General features: G+C 32.6%; 1 long non-coding RNA gene across 2 annotated transcripts in view; it reads left to right on the top strand.

The window, feature by feature from the left end:
- The window catches only part of LOC110257011, a 300,296-nt gene continuing 276,127 nt past the window's right edge, over positions 725-24,893 (top strand). For both annotated transcript variants that reach the window (XR_002339146.1, XR_002339140.1), the window contains exon 1: positions 725-797. This is a non-coding gene — a long non-coding RNA (uncharacterized LOC110257011). The remainder of the gene's footprint in view (positions 798-24,893) is intronic.

The raw sequence follows: 24,893 nt of genomic DNA, 5'->3' as shown, positions 1-24,893 counted from the left end.
TTAAAGACAATTATCATGTATTGAGAACTTGCTGTTGTCAGTTTGCTAAGCATATTACATGGATTTTCTCATTTAACTTTTTCAATTAAACTCTAAAGTAAGTACTATCATCTCTATTTTACCTAAAGTAAAAATGAAGTTCTCAAAGGTAATAACCTTGCTAAAGTTCTCAGAATTAAATAATTGTGGAACTACAATTTAGGCAATTTGTTATCAAAAGCTCATGTATAAACCAACAGCCCCATATTCAGAGTGTCTGTTACTGAATCTAAGCCAAGTTTACAGCCTTGCCTATTTGTGCTCCCTGCCAGATCCCTCATGTTGCGGAGTAAATATTCTGGTCAGGTACTTAGGAGACCTGGGGCCAAGGTGAGTTCTGCTGCTAATGAACAGCAGAACTGACCATTGTTTTCTTACTTCTCCTAATAGGAGGCTTTTACATAAGTAAATTGTTTTGTGATGTATCATTTGAGTAGTTTTGATGGTAGGCTAAATGATGCCTCTTTCCTTCATCACACCACACCCACACACACTCAAAGATGGCTCTGTCCTAATTCACAGAACCTGTGAATATGTTTTGAAGTGGAAAACAGGAATTAGGGTCGCTGATAGAATTAAGGTGTTGCTCATCAACTGACACTGAGATGGGGAGAGTATCCTAGTTTATCCAGGTGGGGCCAATGTAGACGAGAGTCTTTAAAAAGGGGAGAGAGAGGGAGGAGTAGGAAAGTCAGTATTGGGTGGGAGAAATGTGCCAGCATCCAAGAAATTCAAGCAGATTCTAAAAGTTGGGAAAGGTAAGGTAACAGCTGCTCTTCTATTGCCTCCAAAAGGAACTCAGGCCTTGAGCTTGGTTTTAGCCTAGTGTGAGTGACCCTTTTCAGACTTCTGGCCCGTAGAATTGTAAAATAATAAATTTGGTTTGAGACACCAAGTTTTCAGTAATTTGTTACAGAAGCAATAGGAAAGGAAAAAAATTGTCATTATAAACCTGTAATTTAGTATCCTTTGCCTATTTGGTAGATATGTAAATGAGTCTCAGAGTTTAAAAGGATATTGTTTAGGAAATTAACTCAGGTGTTTGGACTCCAAATCCAATGCACTTTTTATTATAAAACGGGGAGGTTGGATGACATTCTCTCTAAGGTTGTTCAAGCTCTAACATTTAGTGATTTAAAGTGTCATATGGAATCTCAGACTAAAATATGAGGCTTTGTTGGCTGTATAGCTCCTCAGTTTTCAGGAGTGTTTCTAAAGCAAAAAGGTTTTGGTATCTTTTTTTGCTGCATAGAAAAATACGTGGATTTTTGTTTTGTTTAGTTTTGTTTTCAAATATAAGCCTTGGAGCCTTTGCTTCTAGCTCTGAAGTTTAGCTGCTTGGGCTCTTTCACATACATCACTAAAGTAGCTCTCTCCGTCTGTGCTGTTAGGGATTTACTGACAGTTCACTAAAATGACTTTCTGCTGACAGAAACTGATTTTTGCTTGACCTATTTCTTGAAGGAAATTTGTCTTTTCAACAATTCAAAACATTGTGAACATGTAGGCTTAAATCTGGCATCTTTTTTTGAAACACATTGCCTTGGTTTCCTATATACATGGTAACTAGTACATGTATTTTATATACTGATATAAATTCCTTTGAAGTGTTTGCTTTCACTTCTCAATGTCATTTTTAAGTGCCAGTGTTTTATTTTCAAAATACTACTTAATAGGTTTAGAGACAAGTGTTTGGAAATAAAGTTTTATAATCCCATTGATCAGAAAACTCTCAACCTTTCAGAAAAAAAAAAAGTAATCTATGCACATGCTTAGAGAATATAAACAGAATGGGATGCTGTAAAATGAAAAAAAGAAAAGGAATGATTTTTACGCGACTACTTTGGTCAATATGAATAACTATTAAATTTGATAAAATGTAATCAATCACCTTCTATAACAATGTCACATATTTGTGTAGTATAGCATATAGCCAAACAAGAGGAGGAAAATTCTACAGGGAATGCTGCTTACCTTAACTGTTATCCCAAAGACCTAGCTCCTGACTCTATCATTTGGGATCCATTTTGCGTAGGACTTAGGAAATGGTTTTAAAAATTTCATTCAATGATATTTAACCCAAAACTTTATAAATAAAGCCATAGATGAACTTGAGAATGACTTAGAAAGGAGTGAAAGTAATGCAGAGTTATTGTTTATAGAGAAAAGAAACTGCAAATGTTATTTGAATTTTTCGTCTTAGTAAATATTGATGAAAATCTTTGCCAGGGTAGTTAAGGGACTTATTTTAGTGTATTTTCTCTTTTCATCTACTGTCAAAGTCCTACTTTGTTCACTGATCTATTGGATGTCTCCTGCACCTGACAGCAAAATAATTGCTTCCATGTGCCGAGACTCTTATTTTTCATCCCAGAGAATTACTGGCTCTTTAGTCATAAATTTTGGAATGGATTAGCAATGAGATCCTGCGGTATAGCACTGGGAACTATGTCTAGTCACTTATGATGGAGCACGATAATGGGAGAAAAAAGAATGTGTACATGTATGTGTAACTGGGTCACTATGCTGTACAGTAGGAAAAAATTGTATTGGGGAAATAGCAATAAAGAAAACCTATTAAACAGTGGCTGAGTGGCTTAAACAGAAAAAAAAATTTAAAAATTGTCTATAGTTTAGGTTTGTCTATAGTTTGTTAAAACCTAAATCTCAGATCTGTTTCTGAGATCCAAGAGCTTCATATCCATGTATCTGTTGTGACTGTATCTGCTGGGTTTCCAGTGATAGAACATGATGTTGGCATTGCAACAAAGCCATCACAATCTGACTTGGGAAGAAAAGTTCTTCTTTTTGTCTAAGGGAAAAACAACCACCTAATTATAAAAATTAAAGTAAAAAATAGTATTATGGCAAATTTTGTGTACTAGACTTGAAAATCTCTGCTGGTTGTAATACTTCAAGTGCTTTTTTGTCATCTTGGTTCTGGTCTCTGTTTCTTAATCTCTTCAGGACTTTTATCCGAAAGACTGGTGCCAGGATGGACAAGAACATTAAAGTATGTCCTTGCCATTAAGGAGCACTTATATTCATCAGGACAACAGATTATGCATAAAAGGTTAAATATTAGAATAGAATTAAATGGAAAATGTATGTGTATAAGTAATACACAAACATCCATTTTAATCATTCATTGAAATGCTTAATTAATGATTATGAAAAAAAACCTTTGATATATATGGACTATGAATCATTTGAATCCATGAAGTACTACTTATTGAGCATTATTATGTCAGGAACTTTATGTATGTGAACATTATAAATGATCACAAATATGCTATAGTGTATTACTATTTTTCCTATTTTAGAGTTAAGGAAACTAACGAAGTCAAATAAGATGTTGAATACAGTATGGCTAGAAGGTCATATATGGAAATATAACTGGGGATTTTGATGCCAAAGTAGAAAAATATAAAGTTGATAGCAATATTTTATAATGTACAAACACTTCTGAAGCTTATTTGCTACTCAAAAATAGACTATTGTATTTTTAGAAGTACCTTCTCCTAGAGCAATAATAGAATTCCAAATGGTTTCAAGCCAAGAAACTTAGCTATGAAAGAGAAACAGTAGTATATAAGTAGATAAATAATTAAATTGTGAAAAATAAAAAGTGTGTACATAAGCACAAGCCAGCATTTTTTGCATTAATTCTATAGTTCTTAAAATATTTTCAAAAGGTTCTTTTTTCCTGGAGTCGGAATGACTGCCATGTAATCATTTGTTCATCTGTAGTCATTTGTTAATAATGGAAAAGAACTATATGTGGTGAGGCTTAATTCTAGTTGAAATTATTATGTGCTTTTGTATAAGGTTATGAATTGCCATTCAATCAAATAAATTATTCTTAACATTTATTTGTGAAGGAAATGTGGCACAAACTATTAATTAACTCTTCATCCAATGTGAGAACATTATGTTCTAAGATCAATAAATTGGACCCCAAAAGAGTCCATGTTGAAAGATTTATAACATGAATAGAAATAAAAAAATATATTTATTTAGATTTTAAAAGTTTTGTAGAGATAATGATTTTTAAAAGACATTTTAAATGAGTAGGTTAAATTGGCTTAAAAGGCTTAAATTTTGAGTATCTCTTATGATATCTTCCAACATGCAAAGCTGATTTAACTGTCATGTATACGAATTACTTATGTAGATGTGCACATGTGAATATATGTACATATGTAACCTCGGCCTGGTGAATTACCAATTCTTAAATTTAGATTACCTTAAAATATATTTCTTCATGTGTTTACCAATGTTTCAATTTTCAGGAAAAGAAGGATTTCTTTGGATACATGTTTATGCTGGTTGACAATTATTTTCCACCATTTTTCTGGTCAGTGACGTGTAGCGCGGTAAAGGATTTTCAGTGGGGATGTAATATAAATGTAAAATTAGGTAAGATTTTTCAGTCCTTGAGTAATGAGAGGGAACCAAGGATAAGTTTGTGATCTGTCCAGACTGGATGGCATTTTGTATTTGCAGTATTTGATTCATTCTAGGTTTCATTTTTAGTACACATTTTTCACTTCTAAAATGAGGATACCTCATATAATTGACAGTATTTTACAATTATTGACCAGAAAGCAGTTACGTGTAGTTTGCAGTACTGTGCCTGCAGGGAATTGGTCATAAATGTTTGTTTCCACATCAATTGAGTATATACATTGTGCTACTGTAAATGTTGAACTTGACATTTAAATGTCAAATAGTTTAAAGATAATTTGAGAAAGAAATGAGTACAATTGCATGAAAAGCTTCCATGATAAATTATAGTAAGATTAAAAATCACTAAAATGTGTTGACTTGGAAAATATATTTAGAAACTAAGATCTGGTCCTAGGTATTGCCTATTGCTAATGGTGTGCTGTTACCTTTATCCAACAGTGAGGTAGCTGGCTCTCATTATCTGCAATGTATTTATTTATTTGTTTGTTCAATCCTAGGGTAATATAAAATAGTTTCAGAATTGTTAACCCATACATTGTGAGAAACAAATATACCAACTAGAGTACACTATTGCTATATATTACATTTTGTCTTTAGCTTTACAGTTAAAACATCGTTTTTAAAAGTTAGTTTGGCTATTAACTATCTCTTCAGAGAGAATGATAAGGAATCAGTCTCCCATTGCTTATTTAAAGATGGGGAAAGGGTAACTGAAGGAATAAAAACTGCCTCTACAACGTAAAATCAACTCTGGCTGACAGCCAGAAAGGAAATGGAAAACTAAATTCAAAAAACAACATAAATGAAGTTAAAAGTAGACTTTCTTAAAGCTTCCAGTAAGGAAAGCAGCTCTGCCAACATCTTGATTTCAGCCTGTGAAACTTGGAGTAGAGAAGATCAGATGAGTCAGCTTGAATTTCTGACCTATATAAGAGTTGAGATGATAAACTTTTGTTTTAGGTCAATAGGTTTTTGGTAATATTTTATAGCAGGAACAGAAAATGAATACAGTATCCTACCCAATAATTCATAACCTCTATAATGAGAAAAGATCAGACAAACACAAAATACCCAATCTTTACTCTTCAAAGGTGTCAAGAGCATGGAATACAACATAGGACAGAGAATCTGTAACCGGAAAGGATTACAGTGACAATGGCAACTCCATGCAATGTGAGTTTCTAGATTTGATCTGAAACAGAAGAGACATTCATGGAAAAACTGGTGAAATTCAAAAAGGCTGAAGTTTGGTTGACAGTACTTTATAGTATTTCTAAGTTTTCAGAATTTTACTATAATTATGTGACATAATTTTGAGAAGAGCTGGGTGAAGTTACTTGAAAATACTCAGTGCTACTTTGAAATTCATTTATAACTCTAAAATTGCTTTAAAATAAAGAAATTATGCAAATAAGGGTCATCATCTTGGAAGGAAATCTTGGAGACAATAGAGGAACAGTCTGCAAAATGCTGCCTAGCTGTTTTATGACAGAAAATGTGTGGGCAAATGCACATCGACCATGACAAGTAAAAAAAAAAAAAAAACTTGGAAGAATTGGACCCTGAATATGAAGACAACCTCAAAACAACCAACTTGCTTAGCTCTTTATGTTTGTGTGTGTGTGTGTGTGTGTATAATGATAGACATTAAATATTTATGACTAACTTACTTAAAATAAAAAACTCTCTAAGTATGAGATAAGTGTTCAGGGGGTTCCCACTGCGGCACAGTGGAAACAGATCCAACTGGTATCCATGAGGATGCAGCTTCAATCCCTGGCCTCGCTCAATAGATTAAAGATCTGGTGTTGCCGGGAGCTGTGGTGTAGTTTGCAGACGCGCCTGGAATCCTGCATTGCTGTGGCTGTGGTTTAGGCTGTAGCTCTGATTTGATGCCTAGCCCAGAAACTTCCACATGCCTCAGGTGCAGCCCTTAGAAAAGAAAAGAAGTGTTCAGAAAGCATGTCATAGCTTAATTAGCTTCATGTTCTGTGGTATAGTGGAATGAGGGCAACTGATGATATTTAGGTGAAATACATCTTTGTCTCACTTAACCCTTGAACCAAACATGCAAGGAATTACTGTCACTCCTATTTACAAAGGAGGAAACTAAAGTTCAGCGATATTAATCAGCCCAAACTTATAGTATTAATAAGGAGCATAGCTGAAATTTAAAGCATCTCTTTAGACTAAAGAGCCTATATGCTTTCTACAATATATGCTACAGGGCAAAAGATTATGCAACAGGTCAGAGATTTGGCCCTGGACTCAGAATATTATGGTTCTAACTCTTTAGGTTGGCATATATAACATGTAGCATATTCAGTAGTAACTAATTATATAAATTAAGTAATGAAGCTTAATTTAAAGGATGAAATAGTGAAATTTAAAATATTATTACATGATGATTTATTCATTTAGATATTAATTGGATTCTGAGACATAAAGTAGTCATAAGTTAGCGAGTGGTTTCATTTTCTTTAGATCAAGGAAGAATGGAACATGCACTATTCTGAATGATTTTTAATTGTATTAAAATTATAGATTTTAGCCTATTAGAGTTAGTAAAGACAGGGGTGACAGTGGTGAATATTCTCCTTGGAAGCTCCTATAAGCTCTAACAAATGTAAAGTATGAAATATCATCGTGGGCTTTTTAAAAGTACTTGTTAATTTTTGAGAAAGACTCATAGAAGAGCAAACAAAGAGTTTAATTTCTAGACTGTATTTCTTCCTTTATGTCATGCCAGTCGAAACACTTTGTTTACTTCACAGCTTTTCCAGATTGAAACATTTTAGAATTGATATTTACTTCCAACACTCTTATGTCTTGAAAATGGTATTTAAATAAACACAAAGCTGAATAAAGAAAAAAAGACATGGAAATCCTCAATTTAGAGAATTTTCCACATACACATACTTTTATGATACTTTTGAAATCAGGTTACTCATATGAGTCAAGCTAATTTGGGTTCTTTATCCATGTTGCCAGAAACAAAATACTTAAAAAAAATTCTTATGTTTGGTATTTTCAAGGTAATATCTGCTTATTCAAGGTTTTTAAAAAATACTATATAAACTTAAAACCACTTTAGATTTTAGTGTACAGAAGTAATCATTAATATTAAACATTTCAGATAATTTTATATATGAAACTAATTGGTTATGAAGATAATATTTAGAGACATATTTTTATTTAAAATGTAATTTTGTATGTATTATTCAAATAAAGTTCCCTAATTTTTCTTTAGGTAAAAAATGTACGGAAGTAAAATATTAGTAATTTCTCATCTCCTTACAGATATTCACAAAATGAAATACTAAAAAACTTCTCTGCTTACTTTAGGTTTAAGTTGTCTTTGTTTAGGTTCCTAAAGTAGAAATTTAGATGATTTTTATAATGTTCTTTTCTAATATACTAATGCTATAAATTTCTCTGTAAGCATTGGTTTCTCAGCATCCTGCAAATTAAGAGGTTCTGTATCTATTTTCATTTAGTTCAAAATATCTTTGAATTTATCTTGCGACTTCTTTAATTCATGTGCTATTTGGAAGTATGTTGTTTAATTGCCACGTTTGAGGAATTTCCAGCTTTCATTTTGTTAATCGACTTCTAGTTTAGATCCATTGTAATCTGAGAGCAGGCATTGTATGATATCTATTCTTTAAAATTTGTTAAAGTATGCTTTATGGTCCAGATGTGCTCTGTTTGGGTAAATGTTTCATGTGAGTTTGAGAAACATATTTTATGCTGAAGTCATCTACAAATCAATTATATCTAGTTGATTGAAAGTGTTAAGTTCAGCTATGTTCTTACTGATTTTCTGCCTGCTGAATCTATTCATTTCTGTGAGAGGGGTGTTAAAGTCTCCAACTAGAATAGCAGATTCATCTGTTTTCTCCTTGGAGTTCTATCAGTTTTTGCCTCATATGGTTTGATACTATTGTTATGTGCATATATGTTAAGAATTGTTATGTATTCTTGAAGAATTCACCCCTTTGTCATTATGTAATGCCCTTCTTTACCAATGATAACTTCCTTTGAAGTCTGCTCTGTTGGAAACTAATATAGCTATTCCTGCTTACTTTTGATTAGTGTCAGCCTGGTGTTTTACTCTTTATCCATTTAATTTATCTGTATCTTTATATTTAATATGAGTTCCTTATAGGTACCATAGATTTGGAAGAGTTTTGCTCTAATTTTAAAAACTTAAAAGGTACAGATGTTGGAAGTATTTTGAGGTTGAACATACTTTGGTGTTGGAAAGATTTCGGTGTTGGAAATATGAACTAATAGGAGAGTTGAATAAGAATTAGAGTAGAAATCAATGAAATTGAAAGCAAGAAATCAATTGAGAAAACCAATGAAACCAAAAGATAATTCTCTGAAAAGATGAATAAGATCAATAAGCCTCTAGCAAGGCTAAGCCAAAAAAAAAAAAAAAAAAAAGAAGGTAAATATTAATATCAGAAAGAGAAGAGGGGATGTTAATAGGATAATAAAGGAATTTTATGAACAACTCTATGCCCACACATTTTATAGCCTAGATAAAAATGTTTCACCCCTTGAAAGAAAAATTTGCCAAAATTACACTTAACAAAACTAGATATACTATAATCAAACAATCCAGCAATTGCACTCTTTGGTCATTATATTTAGAGGAGCTGAAAAGATATGTCTACACAAAAACTGCACATACATGTTTATATTATTTCTATTCATACTTGCAAAATTTAGAATCAACCAAGATGCCCTCCAGTAGGTGAATGGATAAACTGTGGTACATCCAGACACTTGGATACTATTCAGCACTAGAAAGAAATGAGCTGCAAAGTCAGGAAAAGAGAGAAGAACCTGAATGCACATCAGTAAATGAAAGAATAATCTGAAAAAGCTATATACTCTATGCTTCCAGTTATATAACATTCTGGAAAAGGCAAAAATGTGGAGATTAGTGGTTGCCAGAGTATAGCTTTTGGTGTCAGAGTTGAATAGGTGGACATGTCATTATGCATTTGTCCCAAAGAGATAAAATGCATGATTATCTTTAGGGTTTATCTCCCACTCTCTGAGACTTATGTGTCTTACAGAGGCTTCCAGCAAGCTAGCCATTTCTTATTCATCTACCCTGATTAGCAAAATAACAATTTGATGTTGTGCCGAGTGTTTGGACCCTCCAAATTTCTTCAAACATTTTTGACAGAGAATGGGAAAGGTGACATGGCCCTGGGCCAAAACTGTAAACATAGATTTTTATCTCTTGATACTAGTTCTGATTGAAATTAAAAAATTAATTGGCCAAAAATTTTAAAAACAATACATAAAACAAAAAGCTCTCTAATGTCAAGATTATGTAATAAATTGCGATTGCAAACATATGTGTTTTACCAACTTATTTAATTTTAGACATCATTGATTTACTCACTACTCGAAAGAAGTAAGGGAAATTTACACTGACATTATCTTTGATCTCCCATTGCTGCAATTCTTGATTTATTTGTTAGGTTAAGTTTTTATTAGGCTTCTGTATTTACAATCTGCTGTATAAGCATAATTTTCACACAACTGTTTAGAGGCATTGTATTTAAGTGGATTTGGCGTTCACCACCATATTTTTCCATGGCTGTCTCATTCTGTATGTTTATTTTGATATATTCCTTAATAAATTTTTTTTTGTTAAATGTTAAGTTTTCCCAGAAGAGCTTACGAGTAATAGAGATGCTGAGATATTATAAACACTATGCTTTGTCCACTTGAATACAGAAATTCTTTCTTTCTTCTGTACTTCTATATTTACATCAGAATAAGACTAGCTATGGAACATTTTCTACTTAAGTTATCTGAAATTCAGTATGGCCTGTCCATTTGTAGTTTCATTTATTTCATTTTAAGCATATTTTCCTTTATTTGTCCACTATTTTTTTCTGATGTTAATCTTTTACTACTTTCTGTTTGTATTCACTATGATCAATTCAATCCTTGTTAATAATTGCTTTTCAAATATAGTGATGTCTATTTCATTCCTTGCTGTATTTAGTATATTATGTGATAACGTTATTTTACTCTTTAATGCATTTATTTTGTTTTCCTTTTTATCTCATTCAGTTACTTTATCATCTCTTATTCACTAAATTTATATTCCTATAAAATTTGTTCTAGTGCAAAACGCTTGTGGCAAATTGTGTTTGTGTGTATGGGTATGTGTCTGTCCGTCTTCTTTCCTAGCCTGTGTTCTTCACTTGGCTTTTGCATTCTATATTTTCTTCTTTCCTGACAGTTTTTTCTATGTCTAAGGAGAGAAATTACTCTCAATTTTTTCTGTATAAGATCAACCACTAGAAAAACTAATTGTCCTAATTCTAAATAATGAGGAAACTCTAGAAAATTTTGTGTACACTTTTCTGTTTTAAGAATTTATTTAACACTTTAGAATATTCCTTAATATTCTAAATTAGCATGTTAAAAAGTATCTGGATCCAATCACAATCTGAAAATTTCATGTAGAAAATTCAGCACATCATCGTCACTACTATATTTATTTGAGCTATATCTTATTACATAAGTAGTCATTCTTTAGACATAAAAAAGTCTTAAAGTACAAAGTGAAATAATGGGTAAAATTTTAGTCAAAGGATACCTAATTTCTGATGCAAAAGAAATTTGTGGATAATTATGCTATTCTTTAGATTTTTTTCTTATTTTCAAAATGTAAATATGTATAAATCACTATCATTAGCAGCATGATTAGAGGGGATTGTATATTCTGTATTTAAGTGTTTTTTTTTTTTCTTATTAATATGGGAACTATAAACTTCATTTCTATAGAAAATACCTTTAAAAGTAGATTTTGAAGAAAACATCTGTTCTTTGTTCTGTTGTATGACACGTATTACCTTCTAGGAACAATAGTCACTGGTGCCATTTCAAAAATTGAAGCTTTAATTTTAGTTGTGATAAATATTGTAATTAAATTCTCAGTTTAATTATGGAAAAATAGCATCATTTTGAAGAATTTAATTTTTAATTTTGTTAAATATCTATCTGACAACAATTCCACTCCTGGGTATATATCCAAAGAAAATGAAAACACTAATTCAAAAGACACACGCACCCCAATTTCATAGCAGCATTATTTATAATAACAAAAGTGGGGAAGCAACCTAAGTGTCCATCAACACATGAATTGATAAAAATATGGGATGTATATAATGAAATATTACTTAGTCATAAAAATATTTAAAATTTGTCACTTGCAACAACATAGAGGGTATTATTCTTAGTTAAATATCAAATACAGAAAGACAAAAGCTGTATGTTTCACTCATGTGAAATTAAAAACAAATGAATTTAACAAAACATAAACAACCTTACAGATATAGAGAACAAACTTGTGGTTATCAATGGCGAAAGGTACGTGGGGAGAGGCAAGATATAGGGCTCAGGGGTTAAGAGATACAAATTACTACTTCCTGTAAAGTAAGTCACAAGGATATATTGTATAGCAAAGGGAATATAGCCATTATCTTATAATAACTTTATTTATTTATTTATTTATTTTTGTCTTTTTGCCATTTCTTGGGCTGCTCCCACGGCATATGGAGGTTCCCAGGCTAGGGGTCGAATCAGAGCTGTAGCTGCTGGCCTACACTGGGCAAACAACAAGTAGGGATCCGAGCCACATCTGCAACCTACACCACAGCTCACAGCAACGCCAGATCCTTAACCCACTGAGCAAGGCCAGGGATCGAACCTACAACCTCCTGGTTCCTAGTCAGATTCGTTAACCACTGAGCCACGAAGGGAACTCCATATCTTATAATAACTTTAAATGGAGTATAATTTACAAAATACTGAATCATTAGGTTGCACGACTGAAACTAATATAATGTAAATCAACTGTACTTCAATTTTAAAAATCTATTTGAAATAAAAACATAACTTAATTGCTCTTTTGGTAAAAATGTCCAATGAAAACAAAGTTGGCAGTAATTTTAGAGGTAGTTTCATTCTTACATTTAGAGAGTTTGTTTTCAATAACTTCCTGACATTCAGTGGGTACTGAGAGTTTCTTATTGAGGCTGCTTGCTAAGGCTCTGAACTTCGTGTGTGTTGAAGTTGTTATAGATGAATCTGATTAGACCGTATTACCATTTACTGAAAGAAGGATTATGTTTCCTAGAAGCCCAAAGTTGTCTGTCTGTGGCTTTATATCCATATTTATTTAACCACAGATACTTCCTAGTGGTCATTCACAAGCAGCTGAACTCTAAGGCCATGATTGCTTTTCTGTGGTAGTTGATCATTATATTCTTCTATAAGTAACTAGAAGATTTTAAAAAAATAGGTTCATAACTCTTTTCTTTGAATGTTTTAACTGACTGATTTGCTAATATTGTACATCCTCTTTTAATTTCAGTTTTACAAATGGCAAACTAGAAATTGTAACATAGGGAAGACTTATTAAGAAGGTTAATGTTGAAAGTTAGGGAGACTGAAAAGTTTTTCCTAACAGAAAGTCTATGAAATAGATCCCATATTCCTTCTATAGTTGGAGTCTATTACAAAACTAAGCCTGCAAGAAAAAGCTGACATCGTGAACAGAAAAACCACTCAGCTGGGCAGCTCAGAAGAACCATCAACCCAAACTTCCCCCTTGACAGCAATAAGTCCACCCTGAGTTAGAATACAGCTGAATTGCTTGTGCATCTTGTCTCCTTCTGTCTAGGACAATTTATTCTCTTTATGAGAACAGGAGAAAATTATCCAAAACACATTGTCTCCAACTTATGTGATTAATTGACATTAGCCAATGTGTGCAAGCCTATTAGGAGAAAGGCAGGTTAGAAGAGCCTGCCAGAGAAAGACTCCTGAGTGTGCTCCCTTTGGTTTAACTCAGCACTTAATCAAATAGTTCTTAACTTGCCACTAAGTTTTTCTGCCAAAGAAATAATATGGAAGATAATAAACTTGACATTCATTGGAAGCCTTTTTACCTGCCTCAGAACAAGTATCAAACATTTGTCTTCCATCAAGGTACAAATTCAGGTTTGTTCTGTGTGGTCAGTCTCCTCAATACCCTTCTTTAATGAAAGCTGTAGAAAGAGACTTCCAAAGAAATGTTGTTTCTATATTGTTATTGTTGGTGGTGGTTAAAGTTTTGTTCTATTTCTAAATATAGAAGTTGCTATATCTCTCAGGTTATGACTATAACAATGGAAGCAGCATAAGTCAACCAGGGATTACCTATAGTCACCAAGAATAAAAATCTGTATTTCTTCATCCCACCACAAGGTTTCTTTTAGTGTTACTTATTTCCAAGATAATGGTAGGCTGTCTTGAGCAGACTTGAGTCCCAGTGGGAGTTCTAGGGGCATGTCAGTGATTTTAAATTTAATTTACCCAATATGACATTATCTCTATTGCTCATTATACCCAAGGAGCTTTTTAGTTACAAACCTTGTTTCATTCATAGAATCTGCCCAGTTGAGACTGATATTAATGGCTTATATTGCTGAATTTCTTCCACAATATTATTTCTCCCAAATTGTTTCGGAAAACCTTTTAAGTGTTCTCCTTTTCCAGCTGTATACAATCCTCTGTAGTTGACAGCTTCCCCTCTCCTTAGATAGTTTGGCATAAGATGCCCATAGGCTTTCTAACCAAAAGAAATTACTCATTTATGATGACTCTTCAATATGACACGTGGGACCTCTTCAACTCTGGTAGTGTTACTGAAACTTCAGCTATAAAACTTAAACTCCAAAAATCTAATGGTTTTCTTTTCCCTCATGACACAGGCTTTGTGGGATTATTTTTCAAAATAGATGTTCCTCTCCCAATGGCACATGTTAGAAAGTGGATCTAATGCAAAGATCCTGAACTCCTCTGATCATTCTAAATTCTATTTTTGATGAAAGTAACTTAAAATATTCAGTATTTTTATTGCACAAACATAAACTTTGTGCTAGAAATAGGGATTTAGCAACCTACTGATTACTATTATGTGAGTAGGTATGATTTCCTTGTCAAATTACAGGCCATCTCATTTTAGTTAATCATAGCAAAATTGTATTTTAGCATTTACATTCCTTTGTCATAATGCAAACACATTGTCAGATATCTACTCTTAATTTTAGTCTTTCTCACTGATATATTATCTATATCTGTTAATTGAAATTATTTTAGGAAATCTGAATTCCAGCACCACAGTAAATCCCTCTCTTAACAGGTAAATATTCTTAGATGGTAACATTATTTTTCAAGGGATTAATCTGATCAAATTTTCTTATAAGATTAACTAAAGATAGTTAAAATGTTAGCTGATGGGAGGGTTCTTAGTATCACCTAAAAGTAGATATCTTATACCTAATTGACAGATTTCACTTTTTCCTTGAATTTGATTCTGTACCTGAAATATTAATAAACTTGCCGGGATAATAGAAGAATGAAATTGAATGAGGAATTTTCTAGTATAACAGGCAATTTCCTTTTGATAGAGCCTTGCCCTCTACTGCATATGGATCTGTGACAGGGAGACTGAAACCGCTCTGTTTGTTCCATGCCTAGCATTAAGATCTAAAACTAAATATATTATTAATTGCATATCATTAAAGTAATTAAAATTTTAATTCTTGCATAGTTGATGTGTATAAAACATTATTGGCAGTCATATTAATTCACTTATTTTCTTAAATAATTGCAATTAAGATGACAAGAGATTGTTGTTTCTTGGTCAGAAACTACCTAACAGCTTGAATACACAGAGATGGACTTCACAAAATCCTTAAAATATTTTAAATACTGTGTACATATTTCATCTTTGAAAATTTAAAAATGTTGGAGTTGCCTTTGTGGCACAATGGAAACGAACCTGACTAGTATACCTGAGGATGTGGGTTTGATCCCTGTCTTCACTCAGTGGGTCCAGTATCTGGCTGTTGCTGTGAGATGTGGTGATAGGTAATCAACATGGCTCAGATCTAGCGTTGCTGTGGCTGTGATGTAGGATTTGACCCCTGGCCTAGGAACTTCCATATGCCATGGGTGCATCCCTAAAAAAAATTTTTTAAGCCATTTCAATTTTGCAGCCAGTATCATTAGAAAATTAGTTAATAAGTATATTGACTTTATATTTCTCTATGAATAATTCTATTGGTTGAATTGAAAATAGGAATGTTGGCATAGAAATCTCTGAAGGCAAGAAGATGCTAAATTTCTAACACAAGCTATTTTCTATATATTTAGTAAAACAGAAGTTCCTTTGGAAGCCCTTTTTATAAGTAGATGAGAAATCAGGTATAATATATAATATTATTTTGAATAAAGTGTTAAATATTATGCGTTTAAATATTTTATTTTTATGATTTTTATTTTTTCTGTTATAGTTGATTTACAGTACCCTGTTAATTTCTACTGTACAACAAAGTGACCTAGTCATACATGTATATACATATTATTTTTCTCACATTATCTTCCATCATGTTCCATCACAAGTGACTAGATAACAGTTCCTTGTGCTATACAGCAGGATCTCATTGCTTACCCACTCGAAATGCAATACTTTGCATCTATTAACACCAAACTCCCAGTCCATCCCACTCCCTCGCCTTCTCCTTGACAATCACAATTCTTTCCTTCCAGTCCATGAGTTTCTTTTCTGTGGAAAGGTTCATTTGTGCCATATATTAGATTCCAAATATAAGTGACATCATATGGTATTTGTCTTTCATTTCGCTTGTATGAGAGTCTTTTATTTTGAAAAGTGAAAATCAATTATTAATAAGGGTTGAAAGCCAGATTTTTAACATTAATCACATAGTGATCTATCACTTGCAATCTAAGACTACCTGTTTCAATTTTACATAGTATAAAAATCAGGAGATGGATTTCTATTTGTTAACAGTATACAAAATATACAATTTGAAGAGAAATATATCAGACATTACACAAATTTTGTTTGAGAATGAAAATAGGGTCAGCTTCTTAAGTAATCTTGTATGGTAATTAAATTTATTTTCAAATAATTCCAGATTTATAGGAAGTTACAAAGTTGAAAGGTGCTATGTACTTTTCATCTAGTTTCCCCAATGGTTATATCTTATGTAACTATAGTACAATATCAAAACTTAGGAAACTGATGTTGGTACAGTGTGTGTGTGTGATTCTATGCCATTCTATCACTTGTATAAATTCCTTTTATCAGCACTGCCATTGAGATATAGAACAATTCTATCACCATAAAAATCAACTGGTGTCCTATTTTCAACTAAGTAAACTGTAGCAACTTCACTTTGTCTCATTAATCTCTTCTATTAGTAATATAATTGTCTTAAATATTTCCTCTAAATACATACTCCCTGTACATACATAAAATCCTCATCGGACAATTTTTTTTTTGTTTTGAACATCAAACATAATTTAGGAAACAAGAGAAAAAGTTTATTGTATTTGCATTTTTTCTTTTATTCTTTTCATATATTCATCTTTACATATCATAGTTCTATGACATCTGCCTAATATTTTTGGAAAGAAGTTATTTTTAGGAATATATCCAATTATTTCCAAATTAGGCTTGAGAAGGAAATATCAGCTATTTTTTATTCTGGTGTTTCCTAGTATGCCAATATCTACTTAGGGAAAATGATGAAGGATACCCCTCAGCAGTGGAATTGGATTTTAGGATAGTTTAATCACATTTGGAAAAAAGAAAAGAAAAATTGGAGAGAGAAAAGTAACATAGAAATCCTTTGCACCAGGGCTAATTTCAATCATGCTATATGACTTGGACTGATTAACATTTCCATTGTATTATTGTCTTGTGCAGTAAAATAAATTGACCAGTTGTTGAAGCTAACATGTAAGAATTAGGGTGATTATCAGTTAATTTATTCAGTACATCTTCTTATTACCATTTATTCAGTACTTTTCAAATTTTACTTTACTGTGATAGGGTATGTATATTTATGGGCATTCCATATTCTTCTAGCGTTTAGTATAGGATTTTGAGAATTTCATAAGAGTAAGAGATTGAGTTATAAGGGAAATAACTATTTTTGAGAAGGAAATATTTTTCCCGTGTGTTACATTATTTTGTGAAAGGTCATCCATCAAATTAAATAATGAATGCTGTTTCCTTCCAATAAAAATATTTTTGAATAGTTCTTATATTCACATAGTTAAAAAATAAAAGTACATTATGAAGTAAAAATAAAATTCTCTCTCCCACTTTTTCCTATATCAAACTAGGTCTAATTGTCTGCACCAAAGTGATTTATTATTTACTTATTACCATTGTTCCTATTACCTATATCTTCTTACGTTTCCATGGGAGTATAGAGATTCTTTTCACTATTTATACACTAATTTTTAAAAATTATTGGAAATGTACATGTGTCTTAAGTTCCTTATAGGTAATTTTTATGGTTTACTGTATTTTTAAAGATAAGGAAAGAAACACCTTGTATAAATGTTGAATTATAAGTGATATAGCTATGTAGTTGAAGTTAAATTTCTGGTAATTTAACTGTAAGTATGATAAGGGGGCATGTATCACGTTATTCTCACATCGGTAATCCATGAGGCCACCCTTGCCACACAACTCTTAACAGAATTTTCTAATCTGATAGGTTTGTTTTTAAAAAGGCTTTTTGATACAGCTTTGATTGGAATTTTCTTTTGTATACATGACATCATATATTTATACATTGATTGTATTTTATTGCTGTATTTCCTTCACGTAGAATAGTGCCTGGCATAGAGTGCTTGTTGAATGAATGAATTAATGCAGGTTTTCTAGATTAGAACTTTGCAAAGAGTAACTCACTAATAGTATAAAGATTTGATTAGGATTGGAAGGCCAGTGGAGTATTATTGTCCTTTGTCTTTGGGCCACCCAGTTGTAAAATAACGAGAAAGTAATTTCTAATTAAAGATCATTAATCAAGAGCTAAGTGTGCGTCATACCATGAAACATCTATCATAGAAGAAAAAATAAGATTCATTGTTCACTCTTCAAGAGATAATCAAACAGCTGATTTTGCTAAGTTATAAATGCAGCATCTTTTTCTGTCCTTTCTAGAGCCCTACTTTAAATTACCAGTATACTAGTGGAAGCTGTATCAAGGCACTTATTTTCCTTCAGTGGCTCTCTGCTTATGCAAAATCATCTTATTTAAAATATTAAAAATTGTGATACTTATGGGGAACCTTAGGGATTACAGAATTAGAAAAAAAAAATGACCTCATGAAAAATTTCCGAAAGAACATAGAGATAAAATAGAAAAGAACAGCAAGGGATAGAATAGGTTGACAAGTTGGTATTTTGTGGTCCCTGAAAGGTTAGGATTTAAAAGTATTTGGAAAGAGACAAACTATGTATATAATTGAAAATAAGGGCTTAACCAAGTTTAGTCTGTATGGGTGGAAGTAAAATACAGATCTTTGTGACTTTCCTTGGTGAGAACATGATCAAAAAACATATTTCTTAAAAGACCAGTTAGTTGTAATTTGGAGGTTTCCGTTTTGCAATCTGCACTGGAAAACCACTGAAGAAACATAATGCCAAAATATAAAGGCAAGCGCCTTACATATTTAGTTACATTATTATAGCCAACTATAATAGGTAGCCAAATGTGTGGCAATTTTCTTTACCTTTGCTCTAAACTATTCATGTTCTTAAAAATGGAAACTTAAAATGTTCAAATCTCTTATGTGTGAAGGGTCCATATAGTCATGCTGAGAAGGTGTTTGCCAATGAAGTGAAAAGTTTCTAGCAAAATCAGGTAAGATGCTATTGCTTGAGTTGTGTCCCACTAAAATTCAGGCATTGGGGTCTTAAAACTCAGTTTCTCATAAAATGACCTTATTTGGAAATAGGGTCCTTGCAGATGTAAATATATCAGGATAGTTTATACTGGATAAAATAGATGTCTCATCCTATATGACCACTGTCCTTATAAAAAGAGGAGATTTGTACAAATAGATAGACATGCATATGGAGCCGATGATATAGATAGGCAGGGAAAAGACAGACATCTACAAGCCAGGAAAGAGACCAGGAAAATATCTTTATCTCACAGGCTTCAGAAGGAACAAACCCAGTTGACATTTTGATTTTAGACCTCTAGTCTTCAACTTGAGAAAATACATTTCTGTTGATTAAGCCATTTGATTTGTAGTACTTTGTTAGGGACTGCCTCTGTGTGTATGTGTGTGTTAGGGCCACTTAATTCACACAACAAAATTGTTCCAAGTTTTAAAGAAATGTGCATTTTCATTAGAGAACAAGTATCACTTTATCTAGCCTAGATCTCCAAAAAGCAAAACTTATTTTTAACACAGGTCTTTTTTTTTTTTCCTGGGCCATTTTATTATTCTTTTTATGCCTGCCAGCAGATTTCAATTTTTCTGAGGAATATTTGAGTAAAAGCCCTTTTAATAAAAAGCCACTGGCAGTGAGCTGTTTCTTTCAATCTGTTTCTAGCCTCCACTAAGAGTCCAGCTATTCCTAATGAACATAGCAATTAAGGCGTCACACAGTTTAAGGTTAGTGGCATGAAAAATATACTACTTCTCTGGCTCTGATATCTACAGTTTGTTGACATGAATTACATTTGAACTTTAAATAAAATGATTTCCAGCCAGTTGCTACAAGTTATAGAAGATTTGGGGAGCTTGGTTGATTTTGCTATTCCAGGGACATTTCAAATAGAACACTAGTCCAACTGATTGATGTTAAAGAAGCAAGTTAATCAGTCTGATCTATTTCCTTTAAACATATTTTATATGAAAATATGACATTTATTTCCAAAGAAATAGCAGAGTTCACTAATAATACAAGTAAAGGATTAAAACATAGTGGGAAAACACTCAGTTGTCAAGGAATGGCACACTGTTTTTTTTTTCTATTATGCAATATCATTTGGGGCATGAGTACACTTGGGTTTATGACAGACTGTCTCAGTACTTTATAAAAACTGAATTTCCAAATAAATGACTGAAGCACTATTCTATATCAAATATCTCTGAGTGCTTCTATATTTACATATCAAAAGATAGATGTCTCACCCGCCATTGTCCTTGGCTCTGCTATATGGAAAATGAACTAAGTGATTTGTAAAGCAAGGTTTTAAGTAACAAAGTTCTCGTTTATCATTTTAGGATAAAAATTAACTGATGGCGAATCTTACAGAAGACCATTATATTTCAATGAAATTTTTGTTGAAACTTTATAGTTGATCATAGATACTGATCATTTTATACTTATCTATTCACCTGTACTACTAGAAAGGAAATAGATTTGCAACTATTATTTTAAAAAATTAAAATAGTTAACTGATTACTAATTAATCAAGAAAAAAAAATACTGGAGATTGGGTTTTACCAGATTAGTATTGTCTAAATAAGAAAATCACTTTTGCTGTAATAGCTAATCTATAAGTGTTCATATGTCAAATAATTTAATCCCAACTCTCTAAGAGGAAATACCATTAGGGTTCACTTTTTACAGTTGTGAAAACCGAAGCATGTATAGGTGAGTTGAAGAGGTAAGTAATTGAGGTAAAATGTTACATAGTATATATGGTATAAGTAAATAAATAGGATTCTTTGATCATTCTGGGGAAAGAAATCAGTTTGCCTAAAAAGATAGAAAATTAATTCATAGAGTTGGCAATGTTTGAGTTGAGTTTTGACACAGAAGTAGGAATTTTACAAAGGGAGAAAAAAAGTTGCCGGGGGGGGGGGAAATACAGTATGACCAAGAATAGCTTATCTTTTCTGTTCATGTCAAGGCATTTTGGTGGAAAAGAACAAAAACCTACTCAAATAGGGGAAGGCTTATTTTTAAAAGGCACATAAGTCTCTAGGAAGATTAGCTTTCACAAAGTGTTATGAATCAAGTTACTCTGTTTACATTTCTCTGTCTGCCTGCTTCTGACTGTACTCAGAGACTAAACTTGTTCTAAGCCTGTGTCTCCTTGTTTCTCTCCTGTGACTGACTTTCTCCCGTTATTTTCTCTGTGGACATGTTGTTGATGGCTTTCTAGCCCCAGAACCTGTATCGCTTCCTAGCAGAGTTCTCCATGGATTACAATGTTTGTTCCTCAGTGTACAAACTATCTGATTGTCCTAACTCATCTTTTCATACCTGAAATACACTCAGTATCTCTAGTCTATTCACTCTTCAGGTTATAACTGAAGTATGACCCATTCTATTGTCAGTGTCTATAAACAGACATTGACTAACTCAATCTATTGAGTAATAATAAGGGATATCAACTGGCTCAGTGTGGCAGTAATACATGCATTTGGTACTTAACTGTACAAAAGCTAGTATTATGGAGGTCTTCATTGTCATGCAGCCGACATTGATCTTTGATCTGTAGCAAATAAAAGCGTCCAATTTTTCAAAACTTTGAAGTTTCATAATCATACTGGTCATTTAGAAATAATACTTCTGGATAGGTGAAAAAGAAGAAAAAGTCAAGATACAGGGAGATAGGAAGGCACAGTTGTGGTGATCCAGGCTAGTAATGAGAAATAACTAAACTCAAAATGATAGGCACTAATCCCTAGCATTAATGACAATTCAGAATCTTCAAAGAATGTCCTCCTACTTCTGAAATGTTGTAAGGATAGAATGTTCCTTTACTGTGTAGAAAATTACTCCACATTTAGGGTGGAAACAAAACAGAGACAAGTGTAAAATAGAATCCATAAATTAGTGAATGGAAAAAGAGAAGGGGGGAAGTAAAAATATGTGTACTCGTATGATTCTTATATCAGTTATATTGGTTTTCAAAAAGGGAGACAGATGATATCTGTTTTAAGAATTATGGGGTCCTTTATCCTACAAAATAACAAGAGTATTTGCAGTCATGGGCAGGTGCAAGGAGCATAGAAAGAAGGAACATATGTGTTGATTGTTCTATGTGCTTGGGAAGATATCCAGAGTGTGAAACTAAACTCAGGAATGGGCTGGTATTAGAAAAATCATCCTTAACTGTCAAAACTATCCCTTATAATTTTGGAGGTATTAAAGAAAAAATCTAACATATTATAACAGTAACAATAATAAGATAACCACATATTAAGCACCGTTGTATATAGGTATTATACTAAGTACTCTATTCAGGTTATTACATTTAATCTTCCCAATACTTTCAATATTTATATAATAAGAAGAACATTAAAGAAGTTAATACTCAAGTTATTAACCATTTCAGTAAGAAGAGCAAAAAGGGCCTTTAATCTGTAGCCTTACGTTACATTATAATGCCTCCCTGGAATACGGCTGAGGGCTGACAAGCCCCATCAGAACATGGGTTCACATAATCCTCAAGTTTTTAATACTTAAAAAGGGGGCTGACAGGTATAGGCAGACATAAGCTCCACAATTTGGGACAAAGGAAACATCATTTAACATGGCATATTTTCAGACTTCTGAAAACAGTTTACTTCTCTTTTGAAAATGAGGATTTTTAAAAACTGGAAACACTTCTGATTTATTACAAGCTATCAAAATGAAGTATCTCTTGATCAACTCAAAAAATACGGGAATATATATATGAGCACACATCTGAAAGGATTGTGTGAATATTGCAACACATGTCTTAGAATATAGACGTAAAAGTGACATTTATAATGTCAGGATACTAAATGATAGCGTGTGCTAAAAGCCTATGAAAATGATTTTGGAAAAGGGTCATGTATGTCTTTTAACTATGTTAAGAGTAAGAAGACAGAGAATACTGTCACTTTGAAGATTTAATATTAATAATATAATAAATGAAATAACGCCACTACACAGAAACTTAACCTCCAGTCTAAAAATGTTTATAAAAAATATAGGCTTAAGCAACACATTTTTTAAAAAGTACGGAAGAGAAATCATACTTTATCTAAACTTTATTTCAGAAATAACATTCTATGAGTGATATGTGTTAAACCTAATGAAACTGAGAAATTATTAAATCAATGGTTTATAAATATTTATAAGAGAAAATGCTTATCAAAGTCACCATAGATGCACCAACAATGTTCATTCTATGTTGTTTGTTTTCATTTCTTTTCTTATAAAATAACTCTGGTTTTGTTTCATGAAAACATTCCCCCTCGATTCTTGGTTCATGGTGTTGGAATGGTATTGTCTGGGTTTTATTATTCAGAGAATTCTATCTCTTGGGCAAGCTGATGACATCAATAGACAATAAGAAGACCGGAACAATCTGGGAAAAGGAAATTTCTTCCTCTGGCACTGCAAACTAGAGGAACATGAGTTTGTAATTTTTGCTGGCAGCTTTATATCATGAGGGAAAACTGCTAAGAATATAGCCAAAAAAACAGAACTTCTAAGGTGATAGATGGAGACAAAATTCTAGCAAAATGATTTATTTGAAATTTTCAGTTAAAGAATAACATTTTTGCTTATACCACTTTTAGTTAGTTGGAACTAAAAAGAGTTTCAGTTCTGAAATTACTCGATGGAAGTATAGTATTAGAATTGAAAAACTTAAACTGTGGATTAAGTTTATTTGCTAGAGAATACAGGATGAGGATTCCCCCTAACCTTTCTTGAGAAGATGTTCATACCAGTTATACAGTGGAAAAAGTTACTTATACTTACTGCCATGTAATGCAAATTCACTTAGTTGTCAGATTTTCAGTTCTCTGAGGCTAGGGCTTTTGGAAATTCTGTAGGGAAATGGCAGTATTTTGGAAAGTGTCGACTGTTTTTTGTGGCTTTCAATAAATTCCTCTGAGAGATGAGCTTCTTCTAAACAGCCTATTTGAAAAGAGAAGGAATAAATACAACATAGGGAAGAGATTTTCTTTTTACCTGCAGCCAGTGACAGGAGGTGGCTGAGCATCTGATAATCCTCAATTTGACTGGACTGTAAATCTTAATACTCTGCCCCTAGCTAGAGTTCATGGTAGAAAAAGTGCCTAAGGAGGTAAGAAACAAAATGAAAACAAACAAACAAACAAAAAACCTTTGAGAAATCACTGCCCTCCCCATGTAGCCGAGTTTTTCAAATTCTGATTGACAAGTGTAGAAACTATTCCCACTGAAGAGCACAATCCACAGGGAAACAACCTTGAAGAAAGGACTCTATTATTTCCATTGTTGTTGCAGAACAGTAATAGAGATGGAAGCCATCATACCCAAGGCTGGGGAAGTGGCCGAACACAAAAGCCTTTTGTAAAAGGGAAGGATAAATAATGGTACAGATTGCAGAATTATGACTGGACCAATTCTCTGGTTTTGGATATTAGTCCACAAAGTTTTGGATTCTCAACATATGTTGTATATGTTGAGGTGCTTTAAAATTGATCAGTTAACCATTAGTTTTGAACCATAAAGAAGTTTGCCTAGAAAAGACCAA

The sequence above is a fragment of the Sus scrofa genome, chromosome 1 (genome assembly GCF_000003025.6).
Source record: "Sus scrofa isolate TJ Tabasco breed Duroc chromosome 1, Sscrofa11.1, whole genome shotgun sequence".
Classification (NCBI taxonomy): Eukaryota; Metazoa; Chordata; class Mammalia; order Artiodactyla; family Suidae; genus Sus; species Sus scrofa.
Note: the sequence above shows the minus strand (reverse complement) of the source record. Positions and strands in the feature narration are given on the sequence as shown.